Here is a 20,567-nt window from a genome sequence, read left to right on the forward strand (position 1 = left end):
GGAAACACAAACAGACATGGGGAGAACATGCAAACTCTATACAGACAGTCACCCAAAATCGAAACCCCTGGCAGTGTGAGGCAGCAGTGTTAACCACTGTATCAATGACCGCACACTTGGCAGGTGTTTCAAGGAGGTGGGATTGGTCTTTGGATTCGAGATCGCTGGTAACCCTTTCTCAGGCTCCTTTTCTAGGCCGCCTCTTAGCTTTCTGGTGTTTCAAAGAATTTTTATGCCTTCAATCGGGATGTTCTTCTAAGTAGGTCTCTTCCAAGCAAAGGTCTCCCAGGCGTTGAGGACTATGTTGCATTTCTTGAGGTAAGCCTTCAGGGTGTCTTTGAAGTGCTTCTTTTATACTTCCCTTGTTCATGATTCTTCCTTGAGCTTGGCAAAGATTATTTGTTTTGGCAGTTGGGACTCTGACATCCTAAGCACATGACTGGCCCAGTGGAATTGGTTTTGGATGTTTATGACCTCGATGCTGGTGCTCTTGGCTCCTTGAAGGACACTGATGTTAGTATACCTGCCCTCCCAGCTGATGCGCAGAGTCCATCTCAGATAGCATACGGTGTTGGATCTCCGCAGCAATGACGGCCTTAGAGGAGAGGTGTCTCCCCAGATATGGGAAATGGTCCACATTTGGTAGGGTTTTCCATTGGAGGGAGAGACCAGATCTTGCCATGGGGTAGTAAAGGATTTGAGTCTTCTTGAGGCTGAGACTTTTAGTATGCTTCGCAAAGGTGTCAAGAATGATTTGGAGGTTCTCTTCTGAGAGAGTGGGGGATGAAGTCCCATGAGCGATGTCAGTGTCTTCTTTCTCTTGGATTTCAACCAGTTGAGGTTGAAAAGTTCCCTGTTCATCCTGTAGACGATGTCCACTCCACTGAGAAGCTTGCTCTTGACAAGGTGAAGGATGATGGCGATGAGGATGGAGAAAAGGGTGGGGACAGTGACAAATATCTGCTCAACTCTAGTCTTGACCTCAAAGATTTCTGTCTTATTTCCTTTGGTGAGGACTGTAATCGACATCTTGTCAAGGAGGAGTTGATGATGTTGATGAATTTCTCTGGACAGCCTGTCTTTGATAGTGTCTTCCATAGAATTTCCTGATTGACTGAGTCAAAAGTCTTGGTCAGAATGAGTTTTAATCATATAATCAGCATCAGGGTCCCAGGTTTGATTCCGGCTTGGGTCACTGTCTGTGTGGAGTCTGCACATCCTCCCCGTGTGTGCGTGGGTTTCCTCTGGGTGCTCCGGTTTCCTCCCACAGTCCAAAGATGTGCAGGTTAGGTGGATAGGCCATGATAAATTGCCCTTAGTGTCCAAAATTGCCCTTAGTGTTGGGTGGGGTTACTGGGTTATGGGGATAAGGTGGAGGTGTTGACCTTGGGTAGGGTGCTCTTTCCAAGAGCCTGTGCAGACTCGATGGGCCAAATGGCCTCCTTCTGCACTGTAAATTCTATGATGTCAGTATAGAAGGAGGCTATTCAGCCCATCAGTCTATAGCAGCCCTCTGAAAGAGCACTCTACCTTGGCCCAATCCCCCACCCTATCTGCCTAACCTAACCTGCACATCTTTGGATATGAAGGAGCAAATTTAGCATGGCCAATCCGCCTAATTTGCACACCTTTGAACTGTGGGTGGAAACCGGAGCACCTGGAGGAAACGGACGCAGACACGGGGAGATCGTGCAACTCCACGCAGTCACCTCAGGCTGGAATTGAATCCGTGTCACTGTGAGGCAGCAATTGTTACCACTGTGCCACCTTACTGTCCCTTTATAATTCTTTCCTTGGATTGCCACCTTGCTGTGGTGGAGAAGCATTAATGTTCCATTGATCCTGAGAGCTATGCTGTCGGGCGTCTTATACTCCTGGCAGGGTTACACATGACGGTAAAGTCGGCAGAGAGGACCAGGAAAAATGCAATCCAAAACAAAGGCGGATCAGGGGAAAGATACTCGTATGGTATCGATGACTGCAATGGTGGATGAAGGCTGTAGCAGTCAGGAGATCCCCAGTTGTCGAAGTTCCCTTGCCACTGTTACTGGATCCACCCTCTGTCAATGACCATGTCCCTAGCTTTGGACTGACACGTAGGCTGTAGAGTTTGATTTAGCTCTTGGAATTGGAACAGGAGAATGTTTCGGCAGCTTTCTTTACGTCTGAGCAGCCCTCTTCAGGATCCACTCTGCTCACCCTGCATGAGGAAAGGGCTAGAAAAGATGCCCTAAAAGTAGTCTGTTCCATCCCCAATTTTGCTGGAAAACCCCATCCAGCAGCTCATCTACCTGTGATCAGAATATAAAAGTTAAACTGAATTTTGGAATCTGGATGTATGAACCCTCATGGATAATGTGCAAAACAGGCGACTGCCCATTAACTAAGGTGGTCAACATTAATGTCGCTGCCCTACAAAAGACTCGATGTACAGGTGGATTGGTCACGCTAAATTGCCCCTTAATTGGAAAAAATTAATTGGGGCAGCAGGGTAGCATGGTGGTTAGCATAAATGCTTCACAGCTCCAGGGTCCCAGGTTCGATTCCCGGCTGGGTCACTGTCTGTGTGGAGTCTGCACGTCCTCCCCCTGTGTGCGTGGGTTTCCTCCGGGTGCTCCGGTTTCCTCCCACAGTCCAAAGATGTGCGGGTTAGGTGGATTGGCCATGCTAAATTGCCCGTAGTGTCCTAATAAAAAAAGTAAGGTTAAGGGGGGGTTGTTGGGTTACGGGTATAGGGTGGATACGTGGGTTTGAGTAGGGTGATCATGGCTCGGCACAACATTGAGGGCCGAAGGGCCTGTTCTGTGCTGTACTGTTCTATGTTCTATGTACTCTAAATTTGTGAAAAAAAACCAAACTCGACAATTGACTCTTGGAGCTCCCTGTAGGAATTAATGCGCGCCTCATGACCCTCCGTTTACACTTGCCAAGAACCAGAAGGCAACAGACACAACCCTTGATGCTAATAATGAGTCCACTCCACCATGAACACCATACTCTCCAACATTCCTAAGAAAGATAAGATCATCTTCTTTGGGTACTTCAATGCTGGGTTGGAAAGGACTTCCAAATCTTGAAAGAAACCTTTGGAAAGGAAGGAGTTGGAAATTGCAACTCCAACGGCGTTCTCCTGCTCACCAAATGCGTGGAACACCAGCTTGTCATCACCAACACACCGTTTCACCAAAAAGACAAGTTGAAGACTTCAAAGAACAAAGGACAATACAGCACAGGAACAGGCCCTTCAGCCCTCCAAGCCTGTACCGGTCATGATACCAACCTTTGCCAACATACTCAGCACTTCCTTGTGCTGTATACCTCTATACCCATCATAGAACATAGAACAGTACAGCACAGAACAGGCCCTTCGGCCCTCGATGTTGTGCCGAGCAATGATCACCCTACTCAAACCCACGTAACCCGTATACCCGTAACCCAACAATCCCCCCATTAACCTTACACTACGGGCAATTTAGCATGGCCAATCCACCTAACCCGCACATCTTTGGACTGTGGGAGGAAACCGGAGCACCCGGAGGAAACCCACGCACACACGGGGAGGACGTGCAGACTCCACACAGACAGTGACCCAGCCGGGAATCGAACCTGGGACCCTGGAGCTGTGAAGCATTGATGCTAACCACCATGCTACCGTGAGGCCCCTATCCATGTGTTTGTCAAGATGCCTTTTGAATGCCGTTAATGTATCTGCTCCCACAACCTCCCCTGGCAACGCGTTCCAGGGACTCACCACCCTCTGCTTAAAAAATGTACCTCGCACATCTCCTCTAAAGCTTGCCCACGGACCTTAAACCTTTTCCCCCTGGTGACTGACCCCTCCACCCAGGGAAAGACTGCCTGCCCATCCACTCTATCCATGTCCCTCATAATCTTGGAGACCTCCATCAGGCCACCCCTCAATCTTCGTCTTTCTAATGAAAACAGTCCGAGTCTATTCAGCCTCTCCACATAGCTAACACCCTCCAGACCAGACAACATCTTGGTAAAACTCTTCTGCACCCTCTCCAAAGCCTCCAAATCCTTCTGGTAGTGTGGCGACAAGAATTGTGCGCAAGCCATGGAGACATTCCCAGTCATGCCACATGATCGACTTCATAATCTTCTGATCCCGAGACCAAAAGGATGCCCTCATCACCAGAGCGATGACCAGTGCTCCCTACTGTCCACCGGCGGGAAGATCATTGCCTGAATCCACCCTCGCCACCTTCTCCCAGTCTCTGAAGAAATCCTTCCGGAAAGCCAGTATGGCTTCTGACCAAACTGGCGAACAGCACACATGATTTTCACTGCTCAGCAACTTAAACAATTATAACTACATAAATGTATCAAAACATATTTACATGTAAATAAAACAGAAAAATATATTTAAATTAACAGAATATATCTTAAATACCTCAGGTTAATTCTTAGTGCAATCTTATGGATAGCTTCAATTTCTTCACAGTGCCGAAAACAATCACCATCCTTGCAATTTGAGGTTCAGTTCATTTAGAATTGAAAAGATGTCTGCAAGGTAAGACATTGTTAGCATCCAAGTTTCAGCGCCAAACCAATCAGCCAGAGAGGACAATTTCTCGAGGAGGCAAGCGTGGATTTCATACCTCAGTTCATAAACTCTGAGTAGCACCCAACCCCTTGAAAGACAACGTACTTCTGTGTGGAACAATAAATGTGTGTGCTCAGCCCCCATATCAGAACACAGAGTGTCAAAAAGTCTGGTATTGAGTGCGCTGCGTTTAATGACATTCACAACTTACACAATTCCTTTCAACACCACTTCAAGATTGGATGGAATTCCTTTTGATGCCAGTGCCTCACGGTGAATAACACAATGATTTCAAACAATGTCCTGACCAGCTGCCTCCTTAATCCTTACTATAACTCCGCAGTTTTTCCCAGTCATGTTGGCTGCTCCATCACTTGTGATTCCTCTGCAACAAACCCAGTCGAGCTCACACTTTCCAACCTCAAAACTATTCAATGCTTCAAAAATCTCTGCGCCAGTCGTGTGGGTTGTAAAGTCAGGTAGCACAGCAAATCCTCAACAACTTAATTGTGCCAAACATACCTAACATAAACTAGCATGGTTACACAATCTGAAACATCTGTACTTTCATCCAGTTGTATTGAGAACTCAGCTGAGTTTAAACAAGAAATAAGCTGGGCTTCTAAATTCTCAGCAATATCAGAAATTTGGCGAGCCACTGTGTTATCACTAAGTGGGATGCATTTCACCTTTTCAATGAACCTCTATGACTGTACAAACTATATCTAATGTTGCAGGGTGAATTAATCTCTCTGCTATAGTGGGGGCATTTTCTCTTTAGCTACACGGTAAGAGGTTAATTACACTTTGTTCTTCAATGTAACATTTCTGCTGAGGACTTCCGCTGATGATTTAAGTTCTCGTTGCATCCTTTGAAAAAAATCAAGAGGTTTGTCCTCAAATTCGCCATACTTAGTTTTCAAATGCCTTTGAAGTCTTGAGGGTTTTAAACTTTCATTTGCCAGCACTTCCCTGCATATAACACACATGGGCCTTGCACCCTGATTTACATTGGCACAATTAATAAATCCATACCTTAAAAAATCATCCTTATACTGCTTTGTGGCAGATTTCAGCATCTTCTTAATGGGCTGTTCACCAGAGGCCCTGGAGCTTACACCAGCAATCCTTTGTCCTGTCGTGGACCCTCCTGAACAACTCACACCACCCCTGATTTCTCCTGCTGTGGATTCTCCTGAGCCACTCTCTCCAGCAGGTTTAGTTGTGAGATTCTGGCCTGTTTGTTTCTCTGGCCCTCTCTTCCTTATTACAAGATGATCCATTTTAAATTTTACTTGTTTGCTGCTGACAAAATGCAGGAATCGCAATCGCGCCCAAAGCACATGACGTCAGCGTACTGGCGCGTGACCTGCTCTCTGCCTCGCTTCATTGAATTAAAAAAAAAATCTTCTATTGCATCAGGGTGCTGACGTCAGGAGGAAGCGGTCCTTCTCGTTGGGTTCCGTGCATACACACTGATGAATGAACCCAGTGCGTCCGCATTTTTCCATCTGGTCGTGGCCGTCATTTTTAAAGCCGCTCGCAGCCGGCATTGCAATCGGGAACGCCGCAATGGACGGCTCCGTGACCCTCCTGACACCTGCCCGTAAGCCACCGCGAGTTACGACCCCCACTTTGAAAATGCCTCACCTAAAGGCACAAATCATAAATATGATGCAATGCCCTTCACTTGCCTGCAGGGGTGCAATTCCAAAACAATGAAGAAACTCAGCACCATTCAGGTCAAAGCTGGCCACTTGATCAAGGTCCACTACCTAAATCATACACTCACTCCACCACCAATGTAATGTGGCTATGTTGTGTACAATTTACAAGATTTTGACAGCACCTTCCGAACCCAGGTATGCGCTAGATTCCCAAGGAACTGCAATGATGCTTTCTTTCTGCCACACTCCATACTCGTTGAGATATTTATATCTGCAAGCCACCTCAAGGAGTAGCTGAAAGAAGGCAATGGGTATTCATTCCAAACTTACCTAATGACATCCTTGAGAAATATGAACAATGAAGACCAGGAACACTATATAACCCAAATCAGATGAGCACCAGATGTGACACTTAGCCAGCAGACCTCTCTGATGAAAGATCATGACCTGAAACGCTAACTCTGTTTCCATCGATGCTGCCAGGTCTGTCGTCTATTCCCAGAAATGTCTTTGTTTATTTCAGATAGTTACCACCACTGAATTATGTTAAAACAAAATGCAACTCCCACTGTCCACCCCCAACCACAGTCCAATGCCACTGACAACATGCAGTCCTGCAAACAGCAAACCAGATCTTCTACACACTCCACCCACTGCCCCACCCCCCCCAATCGCCCACTGGACCCTGTCAATTTATGTCTTTCTATTCATTATCAAAACAAATGAAAAGGCCAGTTCCCCTGAATGGGCAACACAGTAAAATGACGCAAATCAAATGTATGTGATGCTACTAAAGAAAATAAACTTTACAATGCAACATTTTCTCATACAACCAGATGCATGAGACTTCCGGTGGCGGCCATGATTTGAGTGGTCACACATTTGGCAGCTCCCGCTCAAGGCTGTTTTTTGGATCTTTTCCCCGTTTGTAGGGTGGTTGTTTTGAGGAAAAATGTGTAGGGGTGCCTGCTGGAAAGTTTGACTCCACTGCTGTGGGTGGTGGATGGAGCCACGAACCAGAAGTGGGGTGATATGGTTAATTTGGTGGAGGGCAAAGGGTCTGTCTTGCCTACCAAATGGACCAACTGGTGGACTTTGTAAATGAAAAGGGAGGCCCAGGAGGACCTAGCCAAGGCGGTGGAACCGTTGAAAGCGGGAATTTACCCGTAGAGCTCCTGACCCGCTGGAGTCCCAGGGCCAGGCTATTTGGAAAGTGGAGGAGGCGGTGGGGGAGCACGAGGAGCAGTTTGTCTCATTGGAGGCCGAAGTAGGTGTGATGAGGGAGACCCAGAAGCCGTTAAAGGAGAAGGTAGAGGACTTGGAGAACCTCTCCCCGAGGCAGAACCTAAGAATTGTGGGGATGCCAGAAGGAATCGAGGGAGTGGATGCTGGCACGTATGTGGGCAAGATGTTGGAAAAGTTGATGGGGGAGGAGGCCTTTGACCAGCCCCTGGAGGTCGGCCGAGCGCAGAGGGCGCGCAGGCGAATGAGCAGTTGAGGGCAATGGTGGTGCGTCTTCACCGGTTCCTGGACAAGGAGAAGGTACAACGATGGGTGAGGCAGACAAGGAGATGCAACTGGGAGGGGAGTGAGCTTTGGGTGTATCAGAACCTGGGCACGGATCTGGCGAAGAGGAGAGTCGGGTTTAATTGGGTGAAGGCTTCCCTCTTTAAAAGGGGTGAAGTTTGTGATGTTGTACCCGGTCTGCCTCTGGGTGACTTTTAACAGCCGAGATCATTATTTTGGAACACCAGAGGAGGCGATGGAGTTTCTAAGAGACAATGGACTGGCAAGAGATGGAGGACATTGAACTGTGGAGGAGGGGTGAGAAGATAGGTACTTTTTCTGTTTTTTTTCTGTATCTTTTGTTTTGTCGGTTGTTGGGGTGGACTGGCCTTGCCAAACTTAATGAATTATTTCTCGGTGGCAAATATAGCTATGGTAAGTAAGTGGGGAGTAGGGGAGGGTTCGGTATGGGAGCAGATGGATGCAGCCTCTTGTCAGGACACTAGCTTGAGAGCACTATTGACGGCGCCTCTGCCGTTCTTGCCGGCCAGGTACTCCATAGGTCCAGTAGTGGTGGTGGCCCTGAGGGTGTGGGGACGGTGGCAGCAGCACCTGAGGCTGGAGGGGGCCTCTGTTTGGGCACCGATATGCGGGAATCATAGTGATATACCTTCAATTCACCGAGAGGCAGAGAGAGCGAGTGAACATAGGCTTTATTAATCATGAACTTACCTATCCAGAGTTGGTTGTACAGATGAATGCCGTCCACAGGCGGCCGGTCTATATATGACCCCGGTGAGGGTGGAGCCAGAGGCGGAGCCCACTGGGGTTACAGTACAGTACCTGGAAGCAGCTCGTATCACCACTTCCAGGTCATAGGTTACAGTATCATACATGCATTCGGTGAATACATTCACCACACATGGGTTCACTGCGGGTGGCCTAGATACGGGGTTTCAGGGGTGGCGGCAGGCAGAGGTTGAGCAGTTTGGGGACCTATTCATGGGGCCTATTCCCGAGCTTGGAGGGACTGGTGGAGACTGGTACGAGCTATCCAGCGGGAACGGGTTTCAGTACTTACAGGTGGAAGACTATTTGAGGAAACAGGTGCCATCCTTTCCTGACCTGCCGCCCCCGGGGTTGTAGGACAAAGTGCTGTCGAAAACAGGGCAGGGAGTCGGAGATTTATAAAGAATTAATGGACTGGCAGGGCGCCCCGATAGGAGAAGTTAAACGGAAGTGGAAGGAAGACCTGGGGAGGGTGCTGGAGGCCGAGTTATGGGAGGAGGCTCGGAGAAGGATGGATGCATCCTCTTTGTGCGCTAGGCTTAGCCTCATTCAATTTAAAGTAGTCCACAGGATACATATGACTACGGCCTGAATGAGCAGGTTTTTTGGGAGGGTGGAGGATTATAGAATCATAGAATTTACAGTGCAGAAGGAGGCTATTTGGCCCATCAAGTCTGCACCGGTCGTTGGAAAGACCCGGGAGTTCATGGGGTGAGAGAGGCCGACATTTTGGCCTTTGCCTCTCTGGTAGCCCGAAGACAGATCCTGCTAGGATGGAGAGACTCGGAGCCGCCAAAATCAGGGATGTGGATGAGCGACCTGGCGGAATTCGTTAGGCTGGACAAAATCAGGTTCGCCTTGAGAGGGTCTGTGGAGGGGTTTGTCCGGACGTGTAAACTGTTTAGCAACTTCTTCCAGGATAGTTAAGTCATCAGGGAGAGGGGGTGAGGGGGGAGGTGGGGGAATTTTGGGGTTCAAAAAGAAGAGGAAGCAGAGAGGGTGGGGGCACAACAGGGAGGGAGGGATGCGGGTATTGGTTATTTATTTGTTCTCTTTTTGGTTTTGGTTGTGATTGACGTACAGATATGAATGCCTTAATAAAAACATTTTAAAAAATCCAACCATGTGCATACCATTAGTTTTTTTTTAAATTTAGAGTACCTTCCAATTTAGAGTCCAATTAAGGGGAAATTTAGCATGGCCAATCCACCTAACCTGCACATCTTTGGGCTGTGGGGGCGAAACCCACACAAATACGGGAGAATGTGCAAACTCCACACGGACAGTGACCCAGAGTCGGGATCGAACCTGGGACCTCGGCGCCGTGAGGCAGCAGGGCTAACCCACTGCGCTACCGTGCTGCCCTGTGCATACCATTCGTGAAATGCAGAGTTTTACTCTTTTTCTACTGCTTTTATATGGTGCAAACACTTGTGACTTCAGCAGAGGTAGAGGCAGGCTTGTGTTGATCACAGTTTGTATTACTGAAATGCATTGGGCCGATCGCTGGGTTTTGATATCTGTTTCACTCCACCTGCACAAGGGAAGACATGACCATTAGGAGGCTGCATGTTGGCTACTGATTGATAAAAGCACCATTGCAACTCAGGAGACAAAGGGTGAGAAGTGACTAGATTCCCTGATTCCACAGCTCTTTAGCCATCATTTCACTGACAAAATGCATTTTGCTGCTACCACTCTGCTGGAGATAACTTTGGTGGGGTTAGTGAGGTAACGGCAAGGCTAAGGTTAAGCAATCCGTAATCCTATTTAAGGTGTCAGATATATTAGAATTTGAGCATGCCTGGCTGTGGACATTTGATTTTTTAAATAAATCTTTTTATTGGCATTTCCCATATTTATAAACAGTTGTATATATAAACATCACATTTTTCTCGCCCGTGCTAATTTCCTTTATTATACAGAGAGGTCGAGTTTGTCCTTCGTTTAACTGACCCTATGTGCATTTCGTTGCCCTCTGGATCGGTCTATGGTTCCTCCCCCTTCCTCGTTGTCCACCCCCTCCCTCCGGGTGCGCTCTGTGCACACTTTGAGCTGCATTAGGCTTAGCCTTGCGCAGGAGGAGGTGGAATTCACCCTGCTCAGTGCTTCACTCCAGGTGTGGACATTTGATTGATGTGATTAATACTCAAGAGTGTTGGCCACTTTATCCATGCAGGAAGGCATCATCACAAAACCCTGCTAAATCAATCACATTACCTTTCAGAACAGAAGAGAGGGAAAAATGTGATCGATTATATAGTTGGAGACGAATTGGAGAAGGGACAGCATAATAGAAGGTCAGAAATAGGTGGGAATTAAGGAAAGATTGACAAAGATGCAAATGATGGACACAAGATGAAGAGTGTGTTAATAGTGGAATTAAAGACTGAAGAAGGTTTTAATAGTGGCATGAAGGTAAAATAGCAGAAAGAGGATGGATGCGCTTATAAGGCAAGTAGATGTGAGGAGTAGTGTAATGGGGCAGGTGGAACAAGGCATGGTTGCAATGTCCCCTATTCTCTCCTTCAACAATCATATTGAGCCTCTCCTTAAATGTATCTCAATTATTTGCCTCAACCACCACTGTGTTCAGGAATGCTATTTTATGGGTGACAACATTTCATCTGAATTTCCTCCCTCTTTAGAGTATTGTCTGATTGGATGGCCTCTAGTTTTGCTCTTCGCCAGAATCAGAAACACTTTCCCTCTGTCTCCCCTATCAAAACCTTCTATAAAGGTCTTTATTGGGTAACTCCTCAGCCTTGTCTTTTTAGGCGTAAATAACTAAACTTGATCTTCCGTAAACACTCATGAGAACTCAGTTTTGATCTTATTGCAATATTACATACACACAGTGCACGTGAATAAAATAGCACTTTCTTACCAAATACACAATCCCATAATCCTTCATGGATTACATAGGAAATAACTTTAATTCACTTCTCTGAACTCTCAGTGTGGATATTAACTAAATCTGAGACACTAATTTTGTCACTGACACCATCAGACTGAAGCCAATCATATTATTACTTCTTCACAACTTATGTTTTGAATTTGGAACAATTAAATCATTAAAGACTGTAAAACTCTCTGTCATTTAGAATTTGCAATAAACAGAGGCTATGTGAAGAAAATCTAGTCTAAAAGTCACAGAGGATAATTCAGTTTGAATTTATTTGAGAAAAAAACACGTGCGTTTTGTGAAAATATTGAGAGAAAACATCAAATTAAGTTATTAAATCCAGAATGTTCTTCACATACAGAGGCAGCCTTCGTTTGTTTAAACATCGGTGGATCTCAGAAACTATTTAAACAAAAATTTCATAGAAAGACATGTGATAAAGACATGTTAAAAAGGGACTGAAGGGATTGCAGTCAAAATGGCTTGAGTTGCTGAGACAGGAAGCTGCTGACAAAGGCAGCTTGTCAAAATATACAGTTACACAACATATTGAATAACCGCCTTAAGATCTGAAGTAAAATTGTCATATGATTGCTCCCAACAACAGTGTACGCTTGCACAAGATGACAAAAATAACCTCTCATTTGTTAAGCGCTTCAAGCATCATGAAGATATAAAGCATTCTATGCGGATGAAAGATTTTCAACTTGTACTAGTTTTTCCTTCAGACTAATGCTAATTTTAGCCCTGGCTTCAATAGGTTTAAAACAATGATGGGCGAGGGGGATCAAATATTATTGAATTGACACCTGGCATTAAATTCTGAAATCACGCCAGAACTCTTTTTTTTAAGAAGTGGGGTAATAATAATAAGCGCTTATTGTCACAAGTAGGTTTCCTTGAAGTTACTGTGAAAAGCCCTAGTCGCCACATTCCGGCGCCTGCTCGGGGAGGGCGGTAAGGGAATTGAACCCGCGATGCTGGCCTTGTTCTGCATTACAATCCAGGTGTTCGCGCAGGTGGGGCGAGGGGAAGAAAGTATGGGGGCTATTGCTGGCGGCAGGATCCACCTTAAAGATGGCATCAGCAATTCAACGTAAATTTGTTTTAATGCTTTGCAGCATTTACCTTCATGTTTTTGATGTGTTGGGTAGGCTGGGTCTATGTGGACTGTGTTTGATGCAGTGTAGCGAGAGACAGACTTCCAACACTTGATGAGAGGGGCAGCATGGTGGCGCAGTGGGTTAGTCCAGCTGCCTCACGGCGCCGAGGTCCCAGGTTCGATCCCGGCTCTGGGTCACTGTCCGTGTGGAGTTTGCACATTCTCCCAGTGTTTGCCCCCACAACCCAAAGATGTGAAGGGTAGGCGGATTGGCCACGCTAAATTGCCCCTTAATTGGAAAAACTGGATTGGGTACTCTAAATTGATGAGATGCAACACGATTTTGTTTAACATTTTTACATGTTCAACTGTGGGTTGACACTACTGCTGACTTGACTGGAGACCTGAGGCTAGCCTGACCAGACTATTTGACTACCACATGGTGTTTGTACTGGCTATGCTCACGAGTCTGACTGTCTCAGAGGCTGGATCCCGAGAGAGCGGGAAAACTGGTGCTCTCTGGCTTTATAGTGGTCGTGTCCTGTCTGGTGATTGGCTGCTGTGTTCTATGTGCTTACTGGTCATCCTGTGTGTCAATCACTGCCTGTCTGCACTCCATTATATACATGGATGTGTATTATGACATCTCCCCCTTTTTTTAAGCTTGTGTTCAGATAATAAATATTAAGGTGCATGCGCATGAGAATGTGTATATGTACGTGACTATATACATAATATGCTAAAATGGACTTATATACATAGGAAGGTGTTGCTAGTGCAGATATAGGGCAGATGAAATGGTAAAAAAACGATATTTACAGATGTCAAAACGATGAGGTAACAAAATTGTGCAAACATTCAGTCTATAAGTTTAGTCTCTGGTGGGTGACGAATTCTGGTTGACCCCCTCAAGGGTGGATCAGGGGCCGCCTGCACTTGGGTAGGCGGGACTGCCGCCAATGCGGTGGTCTCAGAGGTCGGTAGGATTGCTGGTAAATCGGTGGCCTCGTGGCAGGGCGCGTCCAGAGGAAGCATTGTGTGAGGTGGGACATCACGGTTGGGTGGTGGACGTGGAAGTCTGCGCAGTGCCCGCCTGTTGAGTCGTAGGAAAGAGCCATCAGCCATGCGAACGAGGAACGATCTCAGGGCCACTTGCTTGACCACCACAGCTGTGGCGGACCAGCCGCCATCAGGCAGCTGTACACAAACTCGATCAGTTGGGACCAGCTCGGGGAGATCCGTGGGGTGAGCGTCGTACGCTGATTTCTGTTGGGCCCGAGACTGCTGCATCCTCTGTATGACCGGGACGTTGTCAAGGTCTGGAATGTGGATGGCTGGAACCATTGTTCGCAGGGTGCGGTTCATGAGTATCTGTGCAGGAAACAACCCAGTGGACAGCGGGGCAGCTCTGTATGCCAAAAGCACCAGGTTGAAGTCGGAGCCTGAGTCTGCAGCCTTACATAGTAGTCTTTTGACGATGTGGACCCCTTTTTCGGCCTTCCCGTTTGACTGCGGGTAGTGGGGGCTGGATGTGACATGACGAAAGTTGTATAGCTGGGCAAAATCAGACCACTCCTGGCTGTAAAAACAGGGGCCGTTGTCACTCATCACCATGAGTGGTGAGCCATGTCTGGCAAATGTTTCTTTGCATGCATTAATCACCGCCGCCGACGTGAGGTCGGACAGTCTCACCACTTCTGGGTAATTGGAGAAGTAGTCGACCAGGAGGACATAGTCACGCCCCTTGGCGTGGAAAAGGCTGACACTGACTTTGGACCATGGGGAGGTCACTATCTCATGTTGCTGCAGAGTTTCTTTAGGTTGAGCTGGCTGAAATATTTGACATGGAGGGCAGTTGAGGACTGTGTTGGCAACGTCCTGGCTGATGCCCGGCCAGTAGACTGCCTCCCGAGCTCTGCGTCAACATTTCTCGACCCCCAGGTGACCCATGTGGATTTGGCCGAGCACCATAGCTCGCATGCTCTGCGGGATCATGATTCTGTCAAGCTTCATGAGGATACCATCTACCACCGTCAGATCGTCCTTGACGTTGTAAAACTGGGGGCACTTCCCTTCTGCCAGCCATTCGTGAGGTGCTGCATCACCCGCTGGAGCAGAGGATCCCTGGTCGTTTCCTCACGAATTTGAATGACCCTCTCATCAGAGGCCGGAAAGTTGGAGGCACAGACTTCCGGTTGAGGCTATGCGGAGCTAAGTCGCATATTCGGCAGCTCCCGCTAGAATTGGACTTTCGGGCTCTTTTTAGGGGCCCATCGGCACTTTTTCGGCGATCCCCAGTGTGGGAAGGGGATAACATTAGTCCCCCGGAATTGTATGGATTGGACAAGGAGTGGAGCGGTGAAAAAAGTGGAGTTTGAGCAGAGACAGGTGCGAGGAAGGAAGGCTAAGATGGCGGTGGGTGGAGACTAGGCAGCGTGGGAGCAGGGGTCACAGGAGCAGCAGGAGTTTCTCCAGCGCTGCTTCACGGAGCTGAAGTCAGAGCTCTTAGAACCGTTGAAGGCCTCAATCAATAAGCTGCTCGAGACCCAACCGGTCCAAGGGGCGGCGATCCGGGAGGTCCAACAAAAGGTCTCGGAAAATCAGGACGAGATCTTCGGCCTGGCGGTGAAAGTGGAGACGCATGAGGCGCTCCATAAGAAATGGCAGGCGAAGCTCGAGGACCTGGAGAACCGGTCGAGGAGAAAGAACCTAAGGATTCTGGGTCTCCCAGAGGGGCTGGAAGGTTCAGATGTGGGTGCCTACATGGTCATCATGCTGAATACGTTGATGGGCGCCGGGTCCTTCCAGGGGCCTCTGGAGCTGGAGAGGGCCCATCGAGTGTTGGCGAGGAGGCCCAAGCCCAGTGAGCCGCCGCGGGCGGTGCTGGTGCGGTTCCATCGGTTAGCGGACAGAGAATGTGTGCTACGCTGGGCCAAGAAGGAGCAGAGCAACAGGTGGGAGAACGCAGAGATCCGGATTTATCAGGAATGGAGTGTGGAGGTGGCTAAGAAGAGGGCCTGGTACAACCGGGCTAAGGCGGTGATGCACCGGAGAGGGGTGAAGTTCGGCATGTTGCAGCCAGGTCGACTGTGGGTCACCTACAGAGACCGTCATTACTATTTTGAGACACCAGAAGAGGCGTGGTCTTTTATTCAAACTGAAAAGCTGGACTCGGACTGAGGACCGTGGACGAGGGGACGCTGGGAGGGGAGAGGGTGGTCGGGACTGTTGTGTTGTGTTTTGGGGGGGATTTTGTGGTTGGGTTGATCACCGTGTCTCCTTTGCCTGTTGGGCAGGCCTGCAGGGGGTTGGGCAGGTAAAAGCCTGTGGGTGTCGGTGGCTGGAATTGGGGATGGGCCCTGCAGGGGGGGGGGGGGGGGGGGGGGGGCCGAGCCGGAGGAATTGGGACTGGGCCTTGAAGGGAAACTATGCCAGAGGGGGTGGGGTCGGATGGGTGGAAAGCGCGGGCTTTTTCCCGGGCTAAGGATGGAAAGAGGCGAGGCCGGTGCTGAAAGCACGGCCTTTCTTCCCACGCTGAGAGTGGGAGGGGTGGGGCTGGGGGGGCGGAGAGTGCCCTCTGTTGGACAGGTGGGGGGGGGGGAAGGGAAATTCTTACACTGGGGGGGTCGATGGAATGGCAGGAGTAGCCAGGGTCAGCAGGAGTCGCTGACTCACAGGAGTGCAATGGGGGGAGCAATGCAGTTAGGGGGAAACCTAGCTGGGGGGGAGGGGGGGGAAACCGGGTTGCTGCTGGAATGGCCAAGGGGGAGCTGGAGTCTGTAGAGGAGGTCGGGGCGGGGGTCTGCCGCTGGGAGGAACGGGAAGTGCGGGGGCCACTTCTGGCTGATAACCTGGAACGCAAGAGGCCTGAACGGGCCGGTCAAACGGGCCCGTGTGTTCGCGCACCTGAAGGGGCTAAAGGCAGATGTGGTCATGCTTCAGGAAAAGCATGTACGGGTGGCAGATCAGGTAAGGCTAAGGAAGGAGTGGGTAGGACAGGTGTTCCATTCGGGGCTGGATGCAGAAAATTGGGGGGTGGCGATCTTGGTGGGGAAGTGGGTGTCGTTTGAGGCGCTGAGCATTGTCGCAGACAATGGAGGTAGGTATGTGATGGTGAGTGCTAAGCTGCAGGGAGTGCGGATGGTTTTGGTAAATGTATATGCCCCGAATTGGGACGATGCGGGGTTTATGCGCATGTTGGGCCGGATCCCGGACTTGGAGACGGGGGCTGGATAATGGGGGGGACTTCAACACAGTGCTGGATCCGGCATTGGATTGCTCTAGGTCTAAGACGGGCAGGAGGACCAGATGGGGGGAGGTAGATCCGTGGAGGTTTGCGAGGCCAGTGGTCAGGGAATTCTAATTCTTCTCCCATGTTCATAAGGCCTACTCTCGGATTGACGTTTTTGTAATGAGCCAAGCGCTGATTCCGAGGGTAGAGGATACGAAGTACTCGGCGATTGTCATCTCTGACCATGCCCCGCATTGGGTTGACCTCGAGCTGCGGGCGGAGAGGGACCAGCGCCCGCTGTGGCGCTTGGAGGTGGGGCTGCTGGCGGACGAAGAGGTTAGCGGGCGGGTCCGGGGGGTGTATAGAGAGGTACCTGGAGGCCAATGATAACGGGGAGGTGCAAGTAGGGGTGGTTTGGGAGGCGTTGAAGGCGGTGATCAGGGGAGAGCTGATCTCCATCAGGGCCCATAAAGAATGGAAGGAGAGGAGAGAGGGAGAGGCTAGTGGGGGAGATAGTTAGGATAGATAGGAGGTACTCAGAGGCCCCTGAGGAGGGGTTATTCAGGGAGCGGCGCAGCCTTCAGGCCGAGTTTGACTTGTTGACCACCAGGAAGGCGGAGGTGCAGTGGAGGAAGGCGCAAGGGGCAGTGTATGAGTATGGCGAGAAGGCCAGCCGGATGTTGGCACACCGGCTCCAGAAGCGGGAGACAGCGATGGAGATTGGGGGAGTGAGGGAAGGAGGGGGGAGCACGGTGCGTAGTGCAGTGGGGATTAACCGGGTCTTCAGGGCTTCTATGAGGGACTGTATCGGTCTGAGCCCCCATCGGAGGAGGAGGTGATGGGTCGTTTTCTAGACCGGCTAAGGTTCCCGAGGGTAGAGGAGGAGTGAGAGGTGGGGCTGGGGGCGCCGGTTGGGTTGGAGTAAGTGGTTAAGCGGCGAGGGAGCATACAGGCGAGGAAGGCACCAGGGTCAGATGGGTTCCCGGTGGAATTCTACAGGAAATACGTGGACCTGTTGGGCCCGCTGCTGGTTAGGACTTTCAATGAGGCAAGGGAAGGGGGGATCCTGCCCCCGACGATGTCTAGGGCGCTGATCTCCCTGATCTTGAAGCCGGACAAGGACCCTTTGCAGTGCGGGTCGTATAGGCCGATTTCGTAATTCAATGTAGATGCGAAACTGCTGGCAAAGATATTGGCCATGAGATCGAGGGCTCTGTCCCGGGGATTATACACGAGGATCAGACGGGTTTTGTGAAAGGGAGGCAGCTGAACAACAATGTACGCAGGCTCCGAAATGTAATTATGATGCCGGCGGTGGAGGGGGAGGCGGAGGTAGTCTTAGCTATGGACGCGGAGAAGGCCTTCGATAGGGTGGAGTGGGGGTACCTGTGGGAGGTGTTGAGGAGGTTTGGGTTTGGGGAGGGGTTCGTCAGCTGGGAGAGGCTGCTGTACGAGGCCCCGGTATCGTGTGTGGCCACGGACAGGAGGAGGTCGGAATATTTCTGGCTATACCGAGGAATGAGGCAGGGGTGCCCTTTATCCCCCCTGCTCTTTGCTCTGGCGATTGAGCCCCTGGCCATGGCCTTGAGAGAGTCTAGGAATTGGAGGGGGTTGGTGCGGGGGAGGGGGGGGAGGAACACTGGGTATCGTTGTATGCAGACGATCTGCTATTGTATGTGGCGGACCCGGTGGAGGGAATGCCAGAGGTGTTGAGGATCCTCAGGGAGTTTGGGGATGTTTCTGGGTATAAGCTTAACATGGGGAAGAGTGAGCTGTTCGTGGTGCACTCGGGAGACCAGGAGAGGGGGATTGGTGAGCTTCCGCTAAAAAGGGTAGAGAGGAGTTTTAGATACCTGGGGTGCAGGTGGCTAGAAGCTGGGGGGCCCTGCATAAGCTTAACTTGACGAGGCTGATGGAACAAATGGAGGAGGAGTTCAAAAGGTGGGATATGTTGCCGCTCTCCCTGGCGGCTAGGATACAGTCCATTAAAATGGCGGTGCTCCCGAGGTTTCTGTTTTTGTTTCAGTGCCTCCCTATCCTGATCCCTAAGGGCTTTTTTGAGCGGGTTAACTGGAGTATGGGGTTTGTGTGGGCGAAGAAGACCCAGAGGGTGAGAAGGGTGTTTTTGGAGGGGAGAAGGGACGGGGGGGTGGAGGGTGGGGGGGGGGGCTGGTGCTGCCCAACCTCTGCGGGTATTACTGGGCTGCCAACGTGGCAATGGTACGCAAGTGGGTAATGGAGGGGGAGGGGACGGCTTGGAAGAGGTTGGAGATGGCGTCCTGTGTGGGCACGAGCCTGGGGACGCTGGTGACGACACCGCTGCCACTCCCTTCGATGAGGTACACTACGCGCCCGGTGGTGGCGGCGACCCTCAAAATCTGGGGGCAGTGGAGACGTCACGGGGGGAGGTGGGAGCCTCGGTGTGGTCCCCGATACGGGAGAACCATTGGCTTGCCGTGGGGAAAATGGATGGGAGGTTCCGGAGCTGGTACAGGGCGGGTATTAGGAGGGTTGGGGACCTGTTCATCGACGGGAAGTTTGCGAGCCTTAGGGAACTGGAGGAGAAATTCGGGCTCCCCCCGGAAACACCTTCCGATATATGTAGGTAAGGGCGTTCGTTAGGCGTCAGGTGGTGGAGTTCCCGCTGCTGCCGGCGCCCAGGGTTCAGGATAGTGTGGGGTGTGTCGGGGGTGTGGGTTGGGTCGGACCCCATCCGGCAACGACTGAGGCAACAAAGACCTTAGCACTCTCAATGACGGCCGCTTCCCCTAATGTGCAATCCTACCCCGCCAGCCGCGCGGCCCGCCAATCCTACCCCTCGTGGACCCCGCAACCGACCCCCCCGATTGGGGCCGCTCCCACGCAGTATGCCTGCGTTGCCCGCCGCACCACGCACCCTGGGGGTCCCCGCTGCTATTTCTGCGGTCAGCAGAAGCACCCCCGCCAGCGCTGCCCAGCTCGCACCGCGACCTGCAAATCTTGTTGCAAGAAAGGCCACTTTGCTGCGGTGTGTCAGTCCCGCGCAGTTGCCGCTATCGCGCCCGAACTCCCCCCCTCGCCGCAGCCGATCGCGCAATGGGCTCTGCCGTCCACTGCCCCCGGGGCCACGTGCGATCAGTGGGCGCCGCCATCTTCCTTCCCTGAATCCACGTGCGATCAGTGGGCGCCGCCATCTTTCGCCGCCCCCTCCATGTGCGCACCATGGGCACCGCCATCTTCATCCTCCGACTCCATGTGTGTTCCATGGTTGCCGCCATCTTGCCCCGCCACCCGCAACGTGCGCTCCATGGTCGCCGCCATCTTCTTCCCCGCAGGTACTCCAGACGCCGCCATTTTGTCCTCCCCTCGGAACGGAACCACGGGACCCGGGTCGCAGCCGCTACTCATCGGACTCGTCGGACTCTTCGGTCAATTGCCTGCTACTCGCCTCCATGACGCTCGACCAATCCCGATGTCGCAACCTGGCCACCGCTTCTACGACGGTGCTTGTCAATGGCCACGCGACCTCCTGCCTCATTGACTCCGGGAGCACAGACAGTTTCATTCATCCAGCACGGTAAGGCGCTGCTACCTCGCGGTCCATCCTGCCAACCAGCGGATCTCCTTGGCCTCCCGATCCCACTCTGTCCCGATCCGGGGCTTCTTCCTGGTTAAACTCACCATACAGGGCGTTGTATTCAACCGTTTCCTCCTGTACGTTCTCCCCAACCTCTGTCCGACACTTTTACTGGGCCTGGACTTCCAATGTAACCTCCAGAGCCTCACCCTCAAATTCGGCGGACCCCTCCCTCTCCTCACCG

Source organism: Scyliorhinus canicula, chromosome 13 (genome assembly GCF_902713615.1).
Source record: "Scyliorhinus canicula chromosome 13, sScyCan1.1, whole genome shotgun sequence".
Lineage (NCBI taxonomy): Eukaryota > Metazoa > Chordata > Chondrichthyes > Carcharhiniformes > Scyliorhinidae > Scyliorhinus > Scyliorhinus canicula.